This window comes from Equus przewalskii, chromosome 1, assembly GCF_037783145.1.
Source record: "Equus przewalskii isolate Varuska chromosome 1, EquPr2, whole genome shotgun sequence".
Lineage (NCBI taxonomy): Eukaryota > Metazoa > Chordata > Mammalia > Perissodactyla > Equidae > Equus > Equus przewalskii.
The window spans coordinates 178,294,396-178,312,966 of NC_091831.1; positions in this window are offsets into that span (position 1 = coordinate 178,294,396).

Below are 18,571 nucleotides of genomic sequence, written 5' to 3' on the forward strand. Positions count from 1 at the left end.
CTACCAGGGTAAGGGGGGCAATTGCACCCGGTGCGCTGTGGGGAATAGATGCAGCCTGGCCTGGGATGTCAGAGCCCAAGAATGTGAGCAGAGTAGTTGTGACAGAGACCATATGACCTGCAAAGCTTAAAATATTTACTATCTGGCCCTTTACAGAAAAAATGTGCTGAGTCCAGACCTAGAAAATAAAATTGAAACTCCGGTATCTTGACTCCATTCACTAAGCTCTTTCAATAAACTATATTCTTGAACTTTTTATCAGGCTTTCCAGTAGAGTACTTGCTGTTTTCCAAAAGCTACTTCTTCTGATGGTAACGTACTTTCCCACATAGTCCATGTGATAAACTCTGACGATTTTTTGAGGCCCAGCTAAATCATCACTTACTCTGTGAAGCATTTTTATTTTCTCTGGTCCCTCATAGAATGATATCCAGCTTTCCTGTGATATTATTTTTTTCTTATTCCTCTACAACTCCCCTCACATATCTCACAGTTTGTGGTTAAGGCACATACACATATATATGTATGTATGTGAGGTAAGGTGCGCGCATGTAGTTATAGAGGTATGTGGGGGAAATACGTGTTCATATATATATACATATATGTGCACATAGACACACATTCTTAATTTTGCATGTACAACTTACCTCAAACTGTGAGACATGTAAGAGGGAGTTAAACACCTAAAAGAAGATTTTTCTCCACTGTATGCAATGCATAATTGCTAAGCACATGAGATAATATAACATCTAATTTCACTGATATCATTGAGGGAAAAAGCTGATCCATATAACTTCATGTCGCATCCATCTGAGTCCTATTTAACACCAACATGTTTTTAAATTTTACACACTGCTGGTCATTTTTTTCTAAAAATTGTTGTATCCTTTCTTGCTTCCTAAGCTGCCCTGACCATATTCAGACCTGACTTGAGGATTCAGAGTCTCCTTAAGGATCCACATCCTCTTGCTGTCAGGTGTTATCACTCTGGACAGCAGCTCAGGGCTTTCTTCTTTCACTCTCAGGACCACCAGCTAGCTCACCCTTCTGCTAGCCCTAATCGGCTCACTCTCGTGTTCTGGTCCAGGCGGGTGTAGACTCAATCATTTTAAGAGTTATACGTTACTTGAGAATTAAGGAAGCTCTGAATAAGGAGTAATAAATTCATTGGATGTATTCCTTGAATGTATTTCATGACAAAATTGTATATACTCGAAGGCACTCTGTTGTTTGCTATTAGGTTTGTGACTTTGTTACTAAACATTGAAACTTTATTGCTGAACATCTATCCTTGAGAAACAACTTATGTCTATATTTTGACTTGAGTTCAAAACCTAAGGCTCTTTAAAAATTACACTTATTTTTTGTGCTTTAAAATTCATTTAGAAGAGATATTTCAAATAGTCTATGTAATTTTTACAGATGTTGAATTTGAATTCAGAAGGTTAACATTGAAATATATATAGTTATTTTTCCACTACCAACCCTAATGTTGTGTTTATACTATGCATTAGTGACTCAGAGAGCACCAGTGCTGTTATAAACTGTTCAGCTTGTGCCAAATAGACTTTCTTTTCCACTCCTGCTTCAAAATGTCGTGTCTTTCAGCTGTTCAATTTCCAGCTGCCAAAAATCAATGGGAGTGCATCTGCTGGTTCCATTTTGTTGTTCTAAATCAAAATCCATTGCCAATTGGAGACTTAACCAACAATAAACTATCAGTATGATATTACTGTGATAATAGCAATAAAAAATACATTTACTTTGCCAGGTGCATAAAGTATCTAAAGTTACATTTTTCTACTTATACTTTCAAATAGGTGTAAGAGAAAGTGAAAAGAGTTTTTTTAAATCTAATAAAGAAATCTCTTCCTGTCATATATACATACACACATATTTTTGTATGTGCGTATAATATATAATATGGAATATATATAATATTTATGATATCTATCTATCATCGCTGTTGCATATATTGAGGATCCGAGTCACAAGTTCAGTTGGTTTTATGGAAATATAACAAAGTCCTAAGTTCATCACCATCCAGGCAGAAGAAGTAACTGAAGGAAAGGCATTTGTGTTACTAAAAAATCCCATTCATATAACATCAATGTAAACTCAATGTTTTGGAAACTTTTTTGAGATTTCCTTGCAACTTAGCTAAAGTTTCATCGTGTAGAGAAGTGGAAGTTACTGCAAATTCTTTGACTGAAAGTTTTCACACTAGTACCAGTACCTCAAATTTCTGCTGTAGCTTTTTTTTTTTTTAAAGATTTTATTTTTTTTCCTTTTTCTCCACAAAGCCCCCCAGTACATAGTTGTATATTCTTTGTTGTGGGTCCTTCTAGTTGTGGCATGTGGGACGCTGCCTCAGCGTGGTTTGATGAGCAGTGCCATGTCCGCGCCCAGGATTCGAACCAACGAAACACTGGGCCGCCTGCAGCGGAGCGGGCGAACTTAACCACTCAGCCACGGGGCCAGCCCCTCTGCTGTAGCTTTTTACTGAGTTGTTTTCACAAGTCTTTATCTTCGCAGAAACCAAGTACTAGTTTCCGTTTACAGAGCTTGTTAAAATTGTCAATTTTTAAGATGCCTAAAATTTCCATGTTAAAATTGAAACTGATTGATGGGTAAAGAAAAATTGATTTATGAAATAAAGAAAATAAATATGAAGGAAAAAATACATCACATACATATATATTTTTCCTAATTTTTGTGAATTAAGGAACAAGACTGAACCTTTGAGCCAAATTTTAGACATATACAGAAGTGAAGCTAGTCCAAGTTCATAAATCAATGCTCTTATGATGTCTTTCTTAGTCTACTTCAACTCTTATTTCTCCCAAAGCGTAAGGTTTATATTATATATATGTCTCCTGGCCTGGCATCTGAAAAGGATTAAAATGAAAAGTGAGAACGACTCAGAGCTAGGAATAGCAATTTTGGCACATAAAACATGAGTTCTAATTAAGATGTTGTCCTCTTCCTTCCTCAAACTCTTTGCACCACTTAGGCAATAGGTATCATCTACTATCAGCTGGAAATCTCCCCTGAGCGAGACATAACAGTTTATTTTAAGGAAGCAATTTAGACAGAAAATTTTTTCCAGCTGGATTAACAGGAAGACACCTAGACACGGGAAAGTTTGCATTTCCGTCCAAAAGGCTTTGCATATACTGATTTCAGTACAATAAAGCTGAGGGTGACTGTTGCAAGAGGTTGGAATATTCTAGCATCCAGGCAAAATGGCCCTGAATTCACCTCACCATGCTGAACAATACCTACTCTTGCTCAATTATGCATGACTTATTCTTATTAATGATTGCAAATAGCGTATTGATCCGGCCGCTAGTAAGGTGTATTCAAGAAAACTAATTTATCAGAAAAAGCTGTAACTATTATTTATGAATAGCGCTTCAAAAATTAGGGAAAGTTTTCAATACCAAGGTTTTCAAAATGGATTTATTCCTCCACTTTCTGTTTTATAACTGATCATATGGCACTGGATAGTGTTTATATTCACTCTATGTGTTTTCTCTCAAGGTAATAATGTCTACACAAGTTTCAGTTTTATTCATGATGTAGGGACATAGATCTAAACAGGTAACCTTGGCATGCTAAGTGTTTGTAAAACATGGTTTAATTTTCCTTTTCTAAAGGAAGCTTTTTTCTACACACAATTCACTTTTTCCTCTGAACAGCCTTTCCTCCCTGTTATTGCTGCCTATAATGATACCAAGAGGCAGTGCCCGAATATAACATCTGTATAGTTATGTCTTTCCAGAAACTGGCCACACAATAACCCATCACCAGTTCACTCCACATGTCAAAACCATGATTATCTGCTTAGTGGTATCTCAACTCTAGTCTCCTTTTATTTTGAGCACACAGCCTCATGGCTATTCGCTGTTGTCAGAGGGTCTATTTTTAGGCATGTCATCAATTCTAGTGCTGCTGGCAGCAAAAGTTGGCCAGATTCCCTTATGGAATTTTATAATTTGTTTTCTTTATATTTTGGAGTAGTCCAGTAATGGTTCAGAGAGAAAGATTCTGGATCAGATGGATAATTCCCTAGCCATTATGTCTGTTTTTGATATGTCGATATGTTTTTTAATCATAAAAACACCTAGGAGACATGCTTAGATGATAAGATATTTTGGGACAAAAAAGCAAAAGAGAAGGTGGTCAGTTAAAAATGAGAAACTCATGGAAATTTGGATGTTTTCCTAGAGGAGGATGCAACAGTTTAAATTGTAACAGAGATCTCATTGAAACCCTGGCACTCAATGAAGAGAAGTGAATTTTAGAAAAGGTAATAGTTTATCACTGAGGGAAAGTCACGAAGTCCTTGGTTCAAGTCCTTACAGCCATTTAATGCTAGTGTTAGTGGGCACAAGCCCCCACATGTGAAGTGGGGGAAATATTAGCTAACTGGGAAAGCTGTTATGCATACTAAATGAGAAAATTGTAGTTGATTAATAATTGTAGTTATTCCAATTTTTTTTCCTTCAGCTTTCAAGGCCTCCTTGCACTCTGTTTAAACTTCTTTAAGAACATATATTTTACATACCTTAGGATATATTCTATTTTTAGACATTTAATCTCTTTGTCTTATTCCTCAAATTATAGACTCCCTTAGAGCAAAAATAATGTCATATTTCTTGATTGTCTTCCATAGTCTTTCTTCTAATGAATGCAAAATAGTAGTTAAGTATTGGGTTCTTGATTGTTTGAAGTCTGGAGGGAAGAAAGACTCTTCCCTCTGGTAGAGAATCATTGCGACGTGCTGCAAAAAATCCTACATAATCATAGGATGGATTTGCAATGCAAGTTTTTCCCCACCAGCAACATTTCTTTAATTAATGATGCTTCTTTTTGTTATTCATTGAATCAGTTACCCTGGAAAAAGACAAATAAAACAATGCTCTTAGATGTTATTAATGTTATTTTATTATGATAAATAAGTGTATGCATGAAGTTCAAAGTTAAGTTCACAGAGTAAAAAATATATCTATATTATAATGCAGTAAATATATGCACCAGTCCAGGGAGAAGAAACAAACTGTGCCTGTGGGAGTCTTCCCCAATGAGGTAAAAATTGACTTGCTCTTTGCAGGATGCATATCAGTTTAGAGATACACAAAAATGAAGTGTAATTCCAGATTGAAAGAAGAGCATGGATGAATCAGCGGAGGAGAGAAAGAGCATCGGATACACAGAGAACTAGAAATTTTCCAGGATTGCCAAAGTATAGTGAGAAGAATGATTCAAGGTTTAGATCCTATAAAGTCCAGTATGTCTTCTTAAGGCATTTGGATTTTTTCTAGAAACAAAACAATGCTGACAGATTTTTAGACAGAGGCTTGGTGAGATTTGAAATTTTGAGAGGTCATTTTACAGCAGTTTGAAGGATGAGTTTAGTGAGGAAATAAATGGAGACAGATGGAGCAGCTAGAACAAGTCAGCTAACGGTCCGGTGTAACTTTGTAGCAGTGAGGATGGGAAAGAGGGAGCAGATTTTGGAGGTGTATGTGAGCTAAATGGGCAGATCTTAATAATTAATTGAATGCAAATAAAGAGAATGTCATGGGTTAGGCTTCCCTGGAAACATGTGTAATGGCAGAACTTGTGTGATTGACGTTCTTTTGAGAGTGCTCTAGAAATCAACCCTATGCAGGAACAAAGGAAGCAGGATTGGGAGGAAGACGTTGGGTTATGCGTCTCAACAAAGGCCCTTCAATCCCACAGGGAGTCGGAAGCCAGGATGGCCGTTTGGAACTGTCCAGAATTGGGCATGGACTAGTCATTGAGCTTGATCTCGGGAGTGTCCGTGAGTAACTCAGGGCAATGGGTTTGGGGACTCAGTGTGAGCTGGTAGTCCCAGGGGAATGAATGTATTAGTCTTAAGGGCACTGGAGGATGTGGGCCATGCAGGGCTGCATCCAGTGCAGAGAAGAAAGGGAGAGGCCGCAAATGACTCTGAACTAAGAGATTAAGGTCATCTAAGTGTGATTTGGAGAAAGTTTCTTAAAAATATGTGTTTCTAAAGATAACATGAGATATCATATAGTGCTATTCAGGTTCTTTTTGAGAAAAACCAAGAGAAAGAAAAACCTTCTTTCTTATCGTCCTTAAAGAAACTGAAATGTCAGTAGGAATTCTTATGCCAAGTCATTGAAAGCATGTCCTCATTGGAGTAATCGGAAATAGCCAACTTCAGAAAACTGTAAAAAATTAGAAGACTTTCGTTAATTCATCTCTCTTACCAGCAAGGTCCAATCAGGCATTTAAACAAAGCATTTCAGATTTAATACTAAAAGACTAATATGATCTTACCCTAAAAGGAATGAGACCAAATTAACGTAAGCAAATAGTCTCCCTTAAGAGTGAACAAAGTCTATGCCTAGCATTACTAACCTTGATGTCTGTCCCCTCAGTGAAAATTTCTCCACGTATTTTTTTTTTAAAGAAACTCACTGTTTTTTTTTTTTAAAGATTTTTTTTTTATTTTTTTCCTTTTTCTCCCCAAAGCCCCCCCAGTACACAGTTGTATATTCTTCGTTGTGGGTCCTTCTAGTTGTGGCATGTGGGACGCTGCCTCAGCGTGGTTTGATGAGCAGTGCCATGTCCGCACCCAGGATTCGAACCAACGAAACACTGGGCCGACTGCAGCGGAGCGCGCGAACTTCACCACTCGGTCACGGGGCCAGCCCCTCTCCACGTATTTTTGCTAACATATCTTTAATTTATTAAAAACTTTATCTCCCTGTACAATTTAAAGTCGCTATCTAAAATTTTAAATAGATGCAATGGATAAGTTTTCTGGCATATCATATATTGCATATGTGTTTTAAATATGTTTTTATCAAAACCGTGGAGCTACAGATTTAGGTCATTCAATTTATGAAAAATATTCACCATGTATTACCTAACGGTACAGCCAGTCCTCACTGTCAAACCTGTCAACCAAATTAGATTAGCTTTCTACCAAAAAGGTGTAAATTCATCTTTTTGCCTTCCAACATGTCTCTTCTAACTACTGAATTCTACTTCTAAAGTAGGTGGAGTGAAGGAAGGGAGAGAAGGAGGGAGAAAGTCATATTAAGGTGGGCAAGGTACTTATGGCAGATGAGGATCTGAAAATAGGTTATTTTAAGAAAACTACACCTGAGAACCTGCTGGAAAGTGTGTTTTTCCAGGAATAGATATATTCCAGTTTGAGAGCATTGTTCTGTGGAAAGAAGTCTGGGATTGCTTAGCTGCACTTAGTTTGTACAATTATTACTTTTTTGTGGTCACTAATCACTTGTTTTTTAGTAGCATACCTAGATTAGAGGAAAACAATTTTTTCATAATATTTGTCACTGTTTCATTCTATCATATACTCATTTGCTTATTTTATTTATTGTTTCTTTCTACTGAAATGTAAGCTCTCTGAGCAAGCTAGTTCTCACTGTACTTCACTTACTTAGAACGAACCAACCATTTCTTAGATGTGTAGATACGTTTCAACAGTTTTTGTCTGTTTGATTTAGCAACAACTATGGATAACTTGGCAGGATCCATAAAGAAGAAGCTACAAACGGTCAGTGGAATAAATGACATTGGGATAAATGTTTATTTCTCCTAAGACATACTGCCTAAATAAGGAAGCTGCTGGAAAGTCAGGCCATAACCAAATCCACCAAAGACATGTGGAGATCAGTTACTTTATAACATTCTCCTTAGTTTTTCAATTTACAGATCAGATTTTTCTATATAAATCAATTTTTACAATGTCTATTTTGCATTTAAAAAGGACAATTTCTTTTGTGGCTGAAGTGAAAATCTTATATATTTTTATTGAGATATAATTGACAGTTTCAAAATACAACATAATGATTTGATATATGTATATACTGCAAAATGATCATCACAGCAAGTCTAGTCAACATCTGTTGCTATACTTAAAAATATTTTTTCTTGTAATGAGAACTTTTAACACCCACACTCTTAGCAACTTTCAATCATACAATACAGTATTATTAATTATATTCACCATGCTGTTCATTACACTCTCAACACTTATTTATTTTACAATGGAAGTTTCTCCCTTGTGATCACCTTCACCCATTTTGCCAAGCACCCACCAAAACAGCTCTGGCAACAACCAATATGTTTTCTGTATCTACGAGCTCAGTTTGTTTTTCTTTTTTAGATTCCACATGTAAATGAGATCATACAGTATTTGTCTGTCTCTGTCTGACTTATTTCACTTTGTATAATGCCCTCATCCATCCATGTTGTGGCAAATGGCAGGATTTCTTCTTTTTTATGGCTGAATAATATTCTTTTGTGTATGTATATCACATTTTCTTTTTTTATATTATTGAGGTGTCATTAGCTTTTAACATTGTGTAAATTTCAGGGGTACATTGTCATATTTCAGTTTCTGTATAGACTGCATCATGTTCACCATCAATAATCTAGTTTTTATCCATCACTATACGATGTGACCCTTTACCTCTTTCTCCCATCCCCTACCTCCTTGTCATCTGCTAACCACTAACCTGTTCCCTTTATCTATGTGTTTATCTTCCACATATGAGTGAAGTCATATGATATTTGCCTTTCTCTGACTGACTTATTTCACTTAGCATAATACCCTCAAGTGTCATCCTTGTTGTCACAAATGGCACAATTTGGGGTTTTTTTTTTTGGCTGAGTAGTATTCCATTGTGTATCTGGAGATTTCTCAAAAAAAACTAAAAATAGAAATACCGTATGATCCAGTTATCCCACTACTGGGTATTTATCCAAAGAATATGAAATGAACAATTCAAAAAGATGCATCCCTCTGTTCGTTGCAGCATGTCGTATTTTTGTTTTCAATTGTCCCAGATATTTTCCAATTTCCTTCCTGGTTCCTTCTTTGACTCATTGGTTGTTCCAGTATGATGTTTAATTCCCATGTATTTGTGAATTTTCCAATTATTTTTCTGCTATTACTTTCTAGTTTCATTCCATTGTGGTGGGAATGTATACTTGGTATTATTTCAATCTTCTTAATTTTGTTAAAGCTTGTTTTGTGGCCTAACACGTGATTTATCCCAGAGAATGTTCCATGTGCTCTTGAGAAGTATATGTATTCTGTCGCTGTTGAGTGGAATATTTTGTTTAACTCTATTAGGTCCAATTGGTCTATAGTGTTGTTTTATTCCTCTGTTTCCTTATTGATCTTCTGTCTATTGTTATACCCATAATTGAAAATTGAAATCTGCTATTATTGTGTTCCTGTCTATTTCTCCCTTCTGTCTGTCAGTGTTTGCTTCTTATACGTGGATGCTATGATGTTAGGTCCATATATATATAAAATTATTATATCTTCCTGATGAACTGAACTTTTTATCATTATATAATGTCCTTCTTTGTATCTTGTGATAGTTTTTGACTTAAAATCTATTTTGTCTTTTATAAGTATGGCACCCCTACTTTCTTTTCGTTATGATTTGCATGCAATACATTTTTCCATCCTCTCACTTTTAGCTTATGTGTGTTCTTACTTTTAAAGTGAGTTTATTGTAAACATCTTACAGTTTAGTCTTGTTTGTCAACTATTTGGCCACTCTGTCTTTTTTTTTTTTATTGAGTTATTGATAGGTTGCAATCTTGTGAAATTTCAATTGTACATTAATGTTTGTCAGTCATGTTGTAGGTGCACCACTTCACCCTTTGTGCCCACCCCCCACCCCACCTTTCCCTGGTATCCACTAAAGTGTTCTTAGTCCATAATTTTAAATTCCTCATATGAGTGGAGTCATACACAGATTATCTTTCTCTCGCTGGCTTATTTCACTTAACATAATTCTCTCAAGGTCCATCCATGTTATTGCAAATGGAATGATTTTGTTCTGTTTTGCAGCTGAGTAGTATTCCATCGTATATATGTACCACATCTTCTTTATCCATTCGTCTGTTGCTGGACACTTAGGTTGCTTCCATGTCTTGGCTATTGTAAACAGTGCTGCAATAAACATTGAGGTGCACAGGACTTTTGGGATTGCTGACTTCAAGCTCTTTGGATAAATACCCAGTAGAGGGATGGCTGGATCGTATGGTAGTTCTATTTTTAATTTTTTGAGGAATCTCCATACTGTTTTCCATAGTGGCTGCACCAGTTTGCATTCCCACCAGCAGTGTATGAGGGTTCCTTTTTCTCCGCAACCTCTCCAACATTTGTTGCTATTAGTTTTAGATATTTTTGTCATTCTAACGGGTGTAAGGTGATATCTTAGTGTAGTTTTGATTTGCATTTCCCTGATGATCAGCGATGATGAGCATCTTTTCATGTGCCTATTGGCCATCAGTGTATCTTCTTTGGAGAAATGTCTGTTCATGTCTCCAGCCCATTTTTTGATTGGGTTGTTTGATGTTTTGTTGTTGAGTTGTGAGAGTTCTTTATATATTAAGGATATTAAGCCTTTGTCAGATATATGACTTGCAAATATTTTTTCCCAGTTAGTGGGTTGTTTTTCTGTTTCAATTTTGTTTTCATTTGCCTTGAAGAAGCTCTTTAATCTGATGAAGTCCCATTTGTTTATCCTTTCTATTGTTTCCCTTCTCTGAGAAGGCATGGTGTCAGAAAAGATCCTTTAAATACTGATGTCAAAGAGTGTACTGCCTACGTTTTCTTCCAGAAGCCTTATGGTTTCAGGTCTCACCTTTAGGTCTTTAATCCATTTCGAGTTTATTTTGGTGAATGGTGAAAAAGAATGGTCAATTTTCATTCTTTTACATGTGACTTTCCAGTTTTCCCAGCACCATTTGTTGAAAAGACTTTCTTTTCTCCATTGTATGCCCTCAGCTCCTTTGTCAAAGATAAGCTGTCCATAGATGTGTGGTTTTATTTCTGGGCTTTCAATTCTGTTCCATTGATCTGTGCACCTGTTTTTGTACCAGTACCATGCTGTTTTGATTACTGTAGCTTTGTAGTATGTTTTGAAGTCAGGGATTGTGATGCCTCCCATTTTGTTCTTTTTTCTCAGGATTGCTTTAAAAATTCGGGGTCTTTTGTTGCCCCATATGAATTTAGGATTCTTTGTTCTAATTCTGTAAAGAATGTCATTGGGATTCTGATTGGGATGGCGTTGAATCTGTAGATTGCTTTAGGTAGAACAGACATTTTAACTATGTTTATTCTTCCAATCCATGTACATGGAATGTCTTTCCATCTCCTTATGTCATCATCCAATTCTCTCAGAGAGGCCTTGTAATTTTCATTATATAAGTCCTTCACTTCCTTAGTTAAGTTTACCCCAAGGTATTTTATTCTTTTTGTTGCGATTGTGAATGGTATTGTATTCTTGAGTTCTTTTTCTGTTGGTTCATTACTGGAGTATAGAAATGCTACTGATTTATGCAAATTGATTTTATGCCCTGCAACTTTGCTGTAGTTGTTGATTACTTCTAACAGTTTTCCAATGGATTCTTTGGGGTTTTCTATATATAAGATCATGTCGTCTGCAAACAGCAAGAGTTTCACTTCTTCCCTCCCTATTTGGATTCCTTTTATTCCTTTTTCTTGCCTGATTGCTCTGGCCAGGACCTCCAGTACTATGTTAAATAAGAGTGGTGATAGAGGGCATCCTTGTCTTGTTCCTGTTTTCAGGGGGATGGGGTTCAGTTTTTGCCCATTGAGTATGATGTTGGCTATGGGTTTGTCGTATATGCCCTTTATTATGTTGAGGTAGTTTCCTTCTATGCCCATTTTGGTCAGAGTTTTTATCATAATTGGCTGTTGGATCTTGTCAAATGCCTTCTCTGCATCTATTGAGATGATCATGTGGTTTTTATTCCTCAGTTTGTTGATGTGGTGTATCACATTGATTGATTTGCGGATGTTGAACCAACCCTTGTGTCCCTGGTATGAATCCCACCTGATCCTGATGTATGATTCTTTTGATGAATTGCTGAATTCTGGTTGCCAAAATTTTGTTTAGAATTTTTGCATCTATGTTCATCAGTGATATTGGCCTGTAGTTCTCTTTTTTCGTGGTGTCCTTGTCAGGTTTTGGGGTCAGCGTGATGTTGGCCTCATAGAATGTGTTAGGAAGTGTTCCATCTTCCCTAATTTTTTGGAATAGCTTGAAAAGGATAGGTATTAAAGCCTCTCTGAAAGTTTGGTAGAATTCCCCAGGAAAGCCATCTGGTCCTGGGGTTTTATTCTTTGGGATGTTTTTGATTGCTGTTTCAATCTCTTTCCTTGTGATTGGTCTGTTCAAATTGTCTGTCTCTTCTTGAGTGAGCTTTGGGAGATTGTAGGAGTCCAAGAATTTATCCATTTCCTCTAGGTTATCCATTCTGTTGGCATATAGTTTTTTGTAGTATTCTCTTATAATCTGTTGTATTTCTGCAGAGTCTGTTATTTCTCCTCGCTCATTTCTGATTTTGTTTATTTGAGCTTTCTCCCTTTTTTTCTTTGTAAGTCTGGCTAGTGGTTTGTCAATTTTATTTATCTTCTCAAAAAACCAGCTCTTTGTCTCATTGATCCTTTCTACTGCCTTTTTTGTTTCAATAGTATTTATTTCTGCTCTGATTTTTATTATTTCTCTCCTTCTGCTGACTTTGGGCTTCATTTGTTCTTTTTTCTCTAGTTCAGTTAGGTGTGCTTTAAGGTTGCTTATTTGGGATTTTTCTTGTTTGTTAAGATGCGCCTGTATTGCATTGAATTTTCCTCTTAATACAGCTTTTGCTGTATCCCATATGAGTTGGTAAGGCATGCTATCATTTTCATTTGTTTCCAGGTATTTTTTTATTTCTTCTTTAATTTCTTCAATGATCCATTGCTTGTTCAGTAGTGTGTTGTTTAGTCTCCACATCTTTGTGCCTTTCTCAGCTTTTTTCTTGTAATTAATTTCTAGCCTTATAGCAGTATGATCTGAGAAGATGCTTGTTATTATTTCAAGTTTTTTAAATTTGTAGAGGCTTGCCTTGTTTCCCAACATATGGTCTATCCTAGAGAATGTTCCATGTGCACTTGAGAAGAATATGTATTCAGCTCTTTCAGGGTGGAGTGATCTATATATGTCTATTAAGTCCAATTGTTTTAGCTTTTCATTTAGTTCCACTATTTCCTTGTTGATTTTCTGTCTGGATGATCTGTCCATTGATGTGAGTGGGGTGTTGAGGTCCCCTACTATTATTGTGTTGTTATTAACATCTTCCTTCAGGTCTGTTAATAGTTGCTTTATGAATCTTGGTGCTCCTGTGTTGGGTGCATAGATATTTATAAGCGTTATTTCTTCTTGATGAAGTGTCCCTTTGATCACTATATATTGTCCCTCTGTGTCTCTCTTTACCTGTCTTATTTTGAAATCCACTTGGTCTGATATGAGAATTGCAACACCTGCCTTTTTTTCCTTGCTATTTGCTTGAAGTATTGTCCTCCACCCCTTCACCCTGAGTCTGTGTTTGTCCTTGGGGCTGAGGTGTGTTTCCTGGAGGCAACAATTTGTTGGATCATGTTCTTTAATCCACTTGGCCACTCTGTGTCTTTTTATTGGAGAGTTCAATCCGTTCACATTGAGAGTGATTATTGATGCATGTGGACTTAATGCTGTTAATCCGTCGCTCATTATCTTGTTTTCCTGCGTTTCTTTTCCTGTGTGCTTTAGACTACCCATTTAATACTGCAATTTCTTATGCTGGGTTTCTTAGATTTTTTCCTTATTTATGATTTGTGACTCTGTTCTGTACTTTATTTTAGTGTCTACCTTGAAGTTTGTATTTAGAATCTCGTGTATAATATAGTCTATTCTCTGGTGGTCTCTTACCTACTTGACCAATACTGATTTAGACCCTTGGCTCTTCCCCTCCTAAATAATTATTTTCATTTTTTATTCCAACTTGTCTTATTCATTTGTAGTTAGAGTGCTAAGATCGTCCTTGTTTTGGTAGTTTCCTTACCTTTACCCTAATGCTATAGTTGAATATTTGCTATCCTGTTCTGGTTCTATCCATCGGTTTCCCTAGTCTGTGGATTGTGTCCCCTTTCTCCCTTTTTTCTTTTTTCAGGTATGAGAGCCTTCTTGAGGATTTCTTGTAATGGAGGGTTTTTAGTTACAAATTCCCTTAACTTTTGTTTGTCTGGAAAAGATTTAATTTCTCCCTCATATCTGAAGGAAATTCTTGCTGGATAGAGTATTCTTGGCGAAGGTTTTTATCCTTTAAAGCTTTGAATATATCACTCCATTCTCTCCTAGCTTGTAGGGTTTCTGTAGAGAAATCCGCTGACAGTCTGATAGGGGCTCCTTTATAGGTTATTCTCTTTTTTTTCCTTACTTCCCTGAGTATTCTCTCCTTATCATTCCTATTTGCCAACTTTACTACTGTGTGCCTTGCAGTAGCTCTTTTTACATTGACAAATCTAGGAGATCTAAAACCCTCCTCTACACACATTTCTCCATTGATCCCTAGATTTGGGAAGTTCTCTTCAATAATTTCGTTAAGCACACTTTCTGCTCCATTTTCCTTTTCCATATTCTTGGGAATTTCTATGATCCTTATGTTCTTACTCCTCATTGAATCCATTATCTCTCAGAGATTTTCCTCATTTTTTTTAATTCTTAGTTCTCTTTCGTCCTCTGTCTGGCGCCATTCAGCCTGTCTGTCCTCGATTATGCTAATTTTCTCCTCTATGTTGTCTACACGGGCATTCAGGGAATCCGTATTCTGTTTTATCTGGTCCATTGTGTTTTTCATCTCAAGTAATTCTGTTTGATTCTTCTTTATGATTTCAATCTCTTTTGTGAAGTAACTCCAGAACTCGGCTTATTTCTCTATCTTTCTCTCTACCTCATTGAGTTTTTTGATTATAGCTGCTCTGAACTCATTATCACTTAGTTTACCTAATTCCAAGTCCTCAGGACTTAATTCTGTGTTTTTATTGTTTTCCTTCTGGTCTGGGGCTTTTATAAATTGCTGGATGGTAGAGGAGCGTTTTTTCCTCATGGTGGTAGAATTCAGTTGCAGTTACAGCCTGTTGCCACTAGATGGGGGTTGAGAGCGGCGTGTTAGCTCTCCGCCTTGGGGCAAGATGGCTGCGCCCACTGGCTTTGTTAGGAGGGAGGGGCTGTTACACCCGCTGGTCTGGGTTCAGATCAGTTCTGTTCTCTGGTCTCCCAAGGCCCTTGATTTATAGGGTCCCCGCGGACGGAAGCTTCCCCCTCAGCGGGTCTCCACTGAATCAGCGGCAGGAGTCCTGGATGATCCCCCGGTCGTGCGGCCCCTCCCCCGCTCCTTCCCGACCGCACCGCAGGATCGCAGACTCTAGGGGAGGGAGCGATGTTCTCTCCTACCGTTCCAGCGCCTCCAAAGGTGTAAAGCTAGGTTTATGATCTCCGCCTTCTTGGTATTGTAGGTCTCTAATGAGCTGGCATTATTTTTGTTCTCTGAAATTCAGTTCTTCCAATCTTTTGTTGTATTTTGGAGGGGAGAGAATCCCGGGTCAGCTCACCCCGCCATTTTGCTCCACCCACTCTGTCCTTTCATTGGGGAGTTTAGTCCATTTATAGTCAGGTAATTACAGGGAAGGGCTTACTATTGCCAATTTGTTAACTGTCTTCTCTCTGTCTTGTAGCTTTACTATCTGTCTTTTCCTCTTGCTGTTTCCCTTTGTGTTTCATCAGTTTTTTTGGTGACATACCTTGTTTTACTTTCTCATTTTCTTTTGCATATTTTCTGCAGGTATTTTCTTTCTGGTTACCACGGGGCTTACACAAAAAATACTATAGTTATAGCAATCTAATTTAAGTTCATTATAACTTAACTTCAGTCACATATAAAACTACACTTTTGCTTCTTCCCCAACACAGACACATTTTATGCTATTGGTGTCACAACTTATTCCTTGTTTTATTGTGTGTCCGTTAACATACTTTATATAGTTTTTTTCTTATTGTCTTTTAAATTTGATACTAGAATTAAAAGTGGTTCACATACCAGTATTAGAAGCATTCTGCATTTGTCTATGTATTTTCCCTGTCAAAAATCTTTCTATTCTCATACGGTTTCAGATGACTAGAAAGTGTCCTTTCTTTTCAAAAAGAAGGACTCCCTTTAGCATTTCCTGTAAGGCAAGTCTGTCGGTGATAAACTCCCTTAGCTTTTGTTGATCTGGGAATGTCTTTATTTCTCCTTCATTGTTAAAGGACAGTTTTGCCACATATACTATCCTTGTTTGGCTGGGTTTTTTTCCTTCAGAAGTTTGAATATGTTACCAACTCCCCTCTGACCTACAAGGTTTTTCCTGATAAATCCTCTGATAGTTTTATTGGGAGCTCCCTTGTACACAGTGTGTCACTTTTTCTTGTTGCTTTCAATATTCTCTGTCTTTGACTTTCAGTAGTCTGATTATAATGCATCTCATTGTGGATTGTTGGGAGATCATTTTGTTTTCTGTTGCTGAGCTTCTTGAATCTGGCTGTCTATTTCCTGCCCCAGATTTGAGACGTTTTTGACTATTATTTCTTCAAATAAGCTTTCTGCCTGTCACTCTCTGTCTTCACCTTCTGGAATTTAAAAATGTGTATATTGTTTATATATATATATATTTATAACTGTTTATATTGTTTTTAATATGTGTAGTGTATACATTGGTCCACTTACTGATCTCCCATTCACCTGTTAGGTTTTCTTCATTATTCTTCACTCTTTTGTCCTCTTGTTCTTCTGATTAGATAATTTTAAATGATTTGTCTTCAAATTTGTTCATTCTTGCTTCTGCTTGCTCAAGTCTGCCCTTGAATCCCTTTGATGAACATTTAAGTACAATTATTTTATTCTTGAGATTCAAAATTTCTCTTTGGGTCTTTTTTATATTTTCCATCTCTTTGTTGAAATTCTCATTTTGTTCATGCATTGTTGTCCTCAGCCCAGTGTGCATCTTTATGATGATTGTTTGAATTATTTTTAAGGTAATTCATAGACCTCCATTTCTTTAGGTTCAGTTTCTAGAGATTTATTTTGTTACTTTGATAAGGCCATGTTTTCCTAATTCTTCATGTTTCTCATAATTTTTCATTGGTATCTGTGCATTTGGAAAAACAGCCATCTCTCCCAGTCTTTGTGGCCTGGGTACATACAGGGAAATACCTTTGATGACCAGACCCCTAAAAATTCTGGGGGCCTCTTGTACTTTCTCTCTGAATGTGTCTTCTCTGGAAATGTGCGTGTAAATTTCCAATGATAGAAGTTTTCCCAGTTTCTCTTTTTAGGAGCTTGTGGTCTCTTGCTGTCTCTGGTACTGCTGATTTTGTGGAGCAGCAGGAGGCCATAATCCAGTGGCTCACCTCTGTTGTTCTCAGTGACCTCCAGGATCTAGAGTCTGCTAGGTGCCATCAGTATTCCCACATAGCTAAGACAGAAACCAGTCCTTCAGACAGCCCCTTGAAAAGCCAGAATGCTAGATGCACACTTCAGCTTTCTCTCCTTCCAGGGAGAAGCAAGGAGCTGGGGACTTTCTACTGATCACTCCATGCTGTCCCAGAAGACAGGGGCTCTGACAGATGTGTACATGTATATGTACTAGTTCAAAATCGTCTTTGTTCACAGTGACTCCCAATTTGGCACCTTTTCCTTTCAGCTCTTAGATTTGAGAAAGACAGAGACTAGTCCCTTGGACAGTCCCCCATAAAACTGAAATGTTGGACACTGACTCTTCTCCTTCTCCCCCGAGTTAGAGCCCACCAAGCTAACCGACCTCTGTCTGTTGTACTATGGGTCCTCTAGAGCAAGAACAACCCACAAGCCAGCTTCCTTCCTCTTTCTTGTTCTCAGTAGCACCCAGGCATCTAAAATATACTGGTCCTCTCAGCTCTCAGAGACAGGCGATAAGAAACCAGTTGAGAAGGCAGCCTCTTCCCTGACCCCTCCAAAAACCAGAATGTTGGACACATACTCCAACCTTTTCTCTCCCCAGGGAAAAGCCAGGAGCTGTGATTTTATCTGGTGGTTCTGTGCTGTGCCAGGGGGAATGGCTCTGGTGGTGTGTATTTGTTATTCTAAACCATCACTTTTGTTCTCAGAGGCCCCTAGATTCAAGCAAGACAGAGATTTGTCCCTTCAGCGGCCTCTTGAATGGTCAGAATATTGGCTGTGTGGTTCAGTCTTGTCTGTCTCCGGGAGAAGCTGTGAGTTGGGATTTTCTTCTCCATTGCGCTGTGCTCTGCTCGGGGAAGGGAGTGTGGAGAGCGGATGCCAAGAATTTTCCTATCGGCATCAGTGCAGCTGGTTTCATACTCACCTGGGATGCAGAAGCCCCCTGCCTGGCTTCTGGACTTCCCATGAAGGAAGTTGGTGCATGTACTGTTAATTTGAAATCTTAGTTGGCGGGGGAGGGTCTGAGGCATCATCTTCTACTGTCTTGCTGACGTCACTCTCTCTCCAATCTCACTATGCAGTTATAAGCTTTCTTCCTCTGATCTCTATAACATTTGATTTTAATATTTTTTTAAAACACTTATGTTACTTTTCATGATAAGGATTTACTATTTACTCTATAATTTCTTATTGATTAGAATTTTCTGAGGGAAGC